Here is an 8,044-nt window from a genome sequence, read left to right on the forward strand (position 1 = left end):
CAGCAGGGAGGAGAGAGAGACAACGGGTGCTAGTCACAGTCATTCGCTGTCTTTTTTTTTTAACACAGCGCAGCAAGTCTTGAGCCTGGAATAGCACAATCAAATTAATTGCAGGTCGGACTCCCTCTAGTCATTTGTGTGTCTTAATTATTTAATCAAAAGCATCAGACAAGCTCAGTGAATATAGTTCTTAGCTAAAGGGGACTCCAGGCCTTGGTGTGTGTGTGTGAATGCGTGCGTCCGTGTTTTTATGCTGAAAACTAAATGTAATTTACACTTTTTGTGGTCAGTTTTACTGAACGTTTATGTAGGTAATAGTGTCATCTAGGTGAGACTGTCAAAATGTTAAATGTATACACAAAGGGCAGGGCATGTATGTGAAAAGTATGTCACATTAAAGAGGACAGATATTGAAGTGTGCTGTGTGTGTGGTTAAAATCCCAATACCAATTACATCTGTAGACACCAGCTCTGAGCCAGGCTAGCACGGTGTCGAGGTGACCTGTTTATAACAGGGTGACCCTATCTCTCACTACTTCCCTCTTCCTCTCACTCTTACAGTATCTCCATTGACATGGCTCAAGGGGCTGGTCAAGGGGCTGCTGTTGTAAATTGGGTTGAATGAGCAGGTTAGACCCGACCCACAGACATAATTTCACTGTATGTGTCCCAGCCCTCCCGACAGACCCCTCAACACGCAGTAACACTGTGGAATTATCTCTGTCAGTCTAAAGGAAGTCTATGGCAGTGACATAACTTCAGTGGGCGTTGTAGCACAGGAACACACAGGAAGTCTTATCTAGTTTAGATGTGTCTCAATTGTCTAAAGTCGCTTCCTCTTCGAATCCCCACGCTTACCCTAAATAGAGAAGCTGAGTAGAGGAAGCTCCTTTGGACAATTGAGATGCACCTAAGAGATGTGTCATGATGGTTTATGATGCATTTCTACGCTTCCATTAATATGTCAAAACGGCAGGTTCAAAGTGTTACCAACGAAACAAAAAAATTACCACTGGAAACTCATCTCAAAGTATTTAGTTAAGAGTAATTTGAAGCAGACATTAACATAGGATAACGACATACAGAATAATGATTTGAGCAAAGATTAAAACATTTGAAAAAAATATATATGAGTTTGACACTCATGTTTAGCTCTTTTGGGCTTTTTTGTACAGGAGATGCATTATATATTTCCCTAGCTAAGTTACATTCCATTCATAAAAGTTGTACTTTAGTTTTTAAATGTAATCATGTCACGGGCCATGTTTTGGCGCCAGCGTAACCCAAAGTCGGTCCCAAAAGCTTGGTATTGTTCTGGCTCTTTTGGCCAGTCCAGGTAGGTCCTGGTCTTCACCAGTCTGGCCAGCCTGTGGTGGGCAGACAGATGGTGAGGAGGGATGTCCTCCAAGAAGACCAGGATGAGGATGTCCCTTTGCTCCAGCCGCAGCCGGTCAGTGGCCAGCTTCATCTCCAAAGAGCACCAGTTGCTGCGGAGGTAGTGGCGGCTGACCAAGCATACAATCCGGCGGCTGCTGTAGAGACTGTCTGTGATGTTGTCCACAATGTCCTTCCCCAGCTGGAAGTCTCTGCTGTGCAGACACAGGCGCAGGAAAGGGGGACCTCGTTGTTCCATGTTGGGCAGAAGCTCCTCCACCACCCAGTGCTCATCTTTCCCACTGTAAGAGACAAAGGCGTCGTACATGTAGCGTCCCTTGTTGTTCCGAAACACGGCCTCCTCCAACCAGCCACGAGCGATGTAGAATAGAGCCAGCAGATACTGGCCAGCCAGGTGATGTAGCAGCACCACCAGCATGAAGAGCAGGAGGCCCAGCGTGTTGGAAACAAACAAAATGAATCCTACGTCCATTGAACAATGGATTTGGGAGTATTTGAGGAAGTTCTGAGTGCCATGCTCATCTATGCAATTTATTCCCCTCATTCCCAATGTAGAATGCCAAAACATGACCTGAACTTGTCGATTTCGTTTCGCCCAGTTATCAAACCAAGCATTGTTGCAACTGCATCGTAAAAGTAGATCTTGTATAAGCAGATACTTTAGGCCTTTCAGGGGCTCAGGGAATTCTTCCATGATTGTAAGCTCATTGTTAATAACCAAACGTAATTCTCTCAATGACTGTAAGTCTTTGCTAATGTCCTTTTCCAGGTAGTCGATCCTGCAGCCAAGGAGCATCAGAGTCTCCAGTCTGGTCAAATTGTGAAACATGATCGCAAGACCAGTCTGCCGATTGAGGTCTACTCCTGTAAGTTGCAAATCCCTCAAGTGCACAAGTGTATTCAGACTGGTTAGATCCACAAATAAAGTTGAAAGCTTTGATTCTAGCTTGAAGCGTTGAAGGAATTTGAAGTAGCTCCCAGCAAAGATGGACCCACACAGGATCCGCTCTGTCCTCGCAGTTAGCTCAATGACAGTCCTAAAGAAAGGCCTCTCACAGTCCTGAAAAGACACTGTCTCGCCGTGGACATGCAGGCCCAAGCCTGGGTTCGGGGCACCATCGCCCCCAATAATAAGAGTCATGGGCCTTCTGCCAGAGCTGATGTAGAGGTATGTCAGTCCCCGAGGTATGCTGCCAAATACACATGTCAGATTCAGCTCAATCTTGGATTCTGGAGGGAAGTTCAGGTCTCCCAGAGACACATTCTGTATTAAACTAAAGTGAGCAAAAGATAATGCTTCAATGTGCACCAGTGGATTTGCCTCCAGATTGAGGTACTTTAAGCAGCGCAGATCAAAGAAATTAAATGATTTGATTTCAGATAATTGGTTATGACCTAGGTTTAAAAGTCGTAACTTCTGCAATCCCAGAAAGGCAAAGTTTTCAATGGTGGAGATTTTATTATATTTCAAGTCAAGTTCTTCCAGGTTTTTCATGCAAAAGAACTGTCCATGATGTATGCTAAAAATACTATTAAAATGAAATAAAATGATTTTTAACCACAAGATAGGACTAGTTTGAGTTTGCAAAGGGATGTAAATCTTGTATTGTTCAAGGAATATTCATAAACAGACAACATCTGGAGATTCCTCAAGACATGGATAAAGCTCAGATCAATAAATACTTGTGAAGTATGGAGTTTCTCAAGGCGCATTTGTCGAAGTGTCATGCAATTTTGAATAGCAGAAATTGAGAAGTTGACATGATCCGTAAATAATGAAACATCAGAAGTTGAGAGTTGATAGACAATTTCACACATCGACTTTAAGTCAATATCCTTCTGCCAGAATTCAAATGATTCCACTTTTCTGACACCCGACTGCAGTAGTTGCATCTGCAGTACATCATTTAGAGGCATACTAAGTACTGAAATGTTTATAAAACCTTCAAACACACCTTTACCTATGGTCTTTAGATGAGGGAAAATCAAGACAATATCTTGAAGACCATAGAAACTCGGGTTCTCATAAGTAGTGCCGTTAGACACGATACACTTTGGGCTACTCAGAGTGGCAATGTCAGCCGACAGGACCAGAGAAGTCAGTGAAGATGTGTTATTAACTATTCTACATAAAACCCCTGACAAGCTCTTTATATCTGACAAGTAACTGTTTTCCTGAATTATCATAAGAGTGGTCAATTGTTTCAATCCAGCAAATGCATCCAGAGCTATTGCAGAGAACGAACATGAAGATATTATTAATTGTTTAAGATTATGTAAATCCTTGAATGTATTTGAATGAATGGATAAGTTTAAAGAGCAAGTAAGACTCAGTGTCTGAAGTCCAAAAAGCCCTCTGAAAGCATCTGGAAGAATCTCTGCCGGTTGACCTGAGATGCGGAGCTCAACCAGTTTGTTGAATCTGGAGAAATCGTTGGGATGCAGAATGGATTTGTTTCTCATCCTGACACACAGGGTCTGGATGGAAATGGGGAACATGGCTAGCTGAAGTGTCACATTGTCCACATCCATGCAGCTCACCGTAAGGTTACCATTGTGACAATCATCGCCCCTCCACAGAATTGTAAAACCATCAGTCATCACGCATTTCTCACTAGTCCAACTTGAAACACAGATGATCCAAAGAGCCACAACTCCAAACTGAGTGATACTGATGAGCCTCATACTTCTAGAGGACTACAAATATCCACTGTATCCAGTAAGACTAATAATTGTGTGGTAAACCCAACAAACCCAATGATAGTTGAGCTGGTTTCTGGACTGTCCGACGGTATAGCTGATTTTTCCAAGATGAAGCTACAGACAATGCTACGGGAGTTGCAGCTCAATATGACAGCTGAGATAGTTGTCAGAGACTTTAAATGTCTCCATATCAATGTTGACAGGAAAGACACTTCACTAGAAACTTCACAGCATACTTGCACCCCCCAACACACACAACACACACACACACACACACAGGAAAACTGGTTAGACTTTGACTGCACCAACACAATGGGATGCCACAGTAAGATTTATTTTAGATTAATCTCAGCTCTCACTTCTTCTAAATCTTATTTTACAGAAGCATCTTTGTCTATGCTGAGTGAAAATGTGACTGCTGATAGATAACTGAGAAAGAGGCATGAACAGCAGGTTTGGTTTTCAAGTGAATCAGTTTATTTTTAAAGGTGAACAGAATTTCATTTGACAGAAATACATAGAGCAGAGTAAATGTGAGGTGGCCTACCAGAACCCATCGGATGTCGAGCCGACTCATTATTGGGAAAAATACTAAATGCAACGAAAATCAGTTTTTGTGGAAATTGAGATTTTGGTTGTTTTGGATATTTTAAACCCTTCACTTTATTGTAATGTAAAAATACTGTATGATTACTTAAGGGAAAAAAGTTACTTTCCAAGTTGTTGTGTTTTACATTAGCTAACATGCCCAATTTGAAAATGCTAGCTCAACTTCCCTGACCTGACTGTTGCAGCTGACTTGGCCCATTCAAGTTAACATGCTACTAAATACAAGTGGGTCAAATTTTCATTTTGTCTACAAGTAGCCGTACGGTGGGAGTTAACGAGTAAAGTTAAAAAAAGAGGATCACACTTTTCTTACGATTATACTTGATCAGTGGGTAGGCATATAACAACGCAATCGATATCCTATCCTACAATTGTTGGAAGCCGATAGCGGTGCGTGGGTAAAATCACTGGGGAAGCCAAGCCAGAAAAATTAAAAAACATATTACAACCTATGTGTTGTGATAATTGCGTTGTTTTCTCTATAACCTGTTAGTTCATATGCCTTGACACTGTGACATATAGTCCTAAGGCAGAGACAATAAGACACAGTGGCAGAATATATTCAACCACACCTTTGTTTCATCACAAAACCGGAGAGCAACATCTGTCCGGTGAAGTCCACAAAACATATTGCATGTAACAAACAGTTACATGATCTACAGCACGGTCAAACAAATGAATGGTTCCGAGATTTTCGGACTACTAAAATATTAATTTAAAACCAAAGAAAACAGGTGCTGCCTCCACTAATCCAGCATCATTTCAACTTCAACATCATCTAATCACCTATAATTAGTCTAATACAGTGACAACTAAAAGATACCCAAAACAATTTAGTCCAATCAACGTAAACTAAATATGATGTGGCTGTTCATGGTACTGATGTCTGTGTGTGTGTGTGTGTGTGTGTGTGTGTGTGTGCGTGCTTGCAAGTAGAAACAAACATGTTGACTCACCCTACTTGTAGAAAACCGCCAACAATACCATCCTACTCTGTCATACAGTACACGCTTTTATTTTTTGTTGTCCTAGGCTACCTGGCTAAAATGCTTGCTCGCTTGCCTAACTTCCTTTCATGGCCAATGATGCGCCAGGCCTACTACATTTAGCTACATGTTGAACTTCCATCCTCTCAGGCCAGGGGGCACAATGTATGCATTTATGATTGGATCAGAATTGCTGTTATAATCATTGACCAGTACAGAGAATTAAGGAAAACCACAAGTCCAAATCCCTATCTCCATCCATGGCTAATTTAGGAATGGGAAGATTTTAGCTAGCTAGCTAGCCACCAGAGGATAACAACACAACTAGATGCAACATTTCAACATTATTCTCTCAATGACTTTTGGATTCTGGTGATGTGATTGGTGTGAAGCCAAATCCAAACTTGCTTCCCTTGACACTTTTTTTTGGTGCGCCAGGACCACTCACAGCTGAGCTCACTCAGTTTAGCTCAACACTGATTGGCTATTATTTAATTATTATTTTTATCAAGGGAGGCATCCTCAAACGGAAGGTGGAGGAGTGCAAGGTTTCTAACATCCACCAGCTCCGTGATGTCGTCATGGAGTGGAAGAGGACTCCAGTGGCAACCTGTGAAGCTCTGGTGAACTCCATGCCCAAGAGGGTTAAGGCAGTGCTGGAAAATGATGGTGGCCACACAAAATATTGACACTTTGGCCCCAATTTTGACATTTTTCATTTAGGGGTGTACTCACTTTTGTAGCCAGCGGTTTAGACATTAATGGCTGTGTGTTGTGTTATTTTGAGGGGACAGCAAATGTACACTGTTATACAAGCTGTACACTCACTACTTTACATTGTAGCAAAGTGTCATTTCTTCAGTGTTGTCACATGAAAAGATATACTCAAATATTTACAAAAATGTGAGGGTGTACTCACTTTTTGTGAGATACTGTATATACTGTATTCTATAATATTCTACTGTATCTTATTCCATGCCCTCTGTCATTGCTTGCCATTATATGTATATATTCTTAAATTCCATTCCTTACTGTATTGGGTATATGTTGTGAATTGTTAGATATTACCTGTTAGATATTATTGCACTGTCGGAGCTAGAAGCACAAGCATTTCGCTACACCCACAATAACATCTGCTAAACACGAGTATGTGACAAATAAAATTTGATACAGCAAAGGACCTTGTGAAGATGCTGGAGGAAACAGGTACAGAAGTATCTATATCCACAGTAAAATGAGTCCTATATCGACAGAGAGACATCAAGGCCTGTAACATACTTTGTTTCACGGAAACATGGCTCTCTGGGGATATTCTGTTGAAATTTGTCCAGCCAGATGGGTTCTCAGTTCATCAAGCAGACAGGAAAAAATTATCTCTCCGGGAAGCGAAGGGTGGAGGTGTGTGTTTCATGATTAACGACATGGTGTAATTGTAGTAAAATACAGGAACTCAAGTCCTTCTGTTCACCCGACCAAGAATACCTCACAATCAAATGCCGACCGTATTATCGGTTATATTTCAGTTATAGTCACGGCCGTATATTCCCCCCTCAAGCCGACACCACGACGGCCCTCAAAAAACATCACTGGACTTTATGCAAACTGGAAACCACATATCCTGAGGCTGCATTTATTGTAGCGGGGGATTTTAACAAAGCAAATTTGAGGACTAGGCTTCCGAAGTTCTATCAACATATCGACTGTTGTACTCGCGCTGCTAAAATCCTCGACCATTGCTATTCGAACTTCCAGGATGGTTATAAGGCCCTCCCCCGCCCTCCTTTCGGCAAATCTGACCACGACTCCATTTTTAAACTCCCTTCCTATAGGCAGAAACTTAAACAGGAAGTACCCGTGCTAAGGACTATTCAACGCTGGTCTGACTAATCGGAATCCACACTTGTTTTGATCACACGGACTGGGATATGTTCCTTGTAGCTTGCGAAAATAATTTAGACGAATACACTGAAACCGTGACTGAGTGTATAGGTGATGTTGTGCCAACTGTGACTATTAAAACCTACCCTAACCAGAAACCGTGGATAGATGGCAGCATTCGCGCAAAGCTGAAAGCGCGAACCACCGCATTTAACCATGGCAAGGTGACTGGGAATATGGCAGAATACAAACAGTGTAGCTACTCACTCCACAAGGCAATTAAACTGGAAAAACATCAGTATAGAGACAAAGTGGAGTCGCAATTCAACGGCTCCGAACACGAGCTATGTGGCAGGGTCTACAGACAATCACGGACTACAAAGGAAAACCAGCCACGTCGCCGACACCGACGTCTCGCTTCCAGACAAGCTAAACACCTTCTTCGCCCGCTTTGAGGATAACACAGTGCCACC

The 8,044-nt window shown here is 42.0% G+C and overlaps 1 pseudogene; it reads right to left on the reverse strand.

The window, feature by feature from the left end:
* Positions 1-1,253: 1,253 nt before the first annotated feature.
* Positions 1,254-2,304, reverse strand: LOC121548076 (annotated as a pseudogene).
* Between the last annotated feature and the right edge of the window lie 5,740 nt (positions 2,305-8,044).

This window comes from Coregonus clupeaformis, chromosome 31 (assembly GCF_020615455.1).
Source record: "Coregonus clupeaformis isolate EN_2021a chromosome 31, ASM2061545v1, whole genome shotgun sequence".
NCBI lineage: Eukaryota > Metazoa > Chordata > Actinopteri > Salmoniformes > Salmonidae > Coregonus > Coregonus clupeaformis.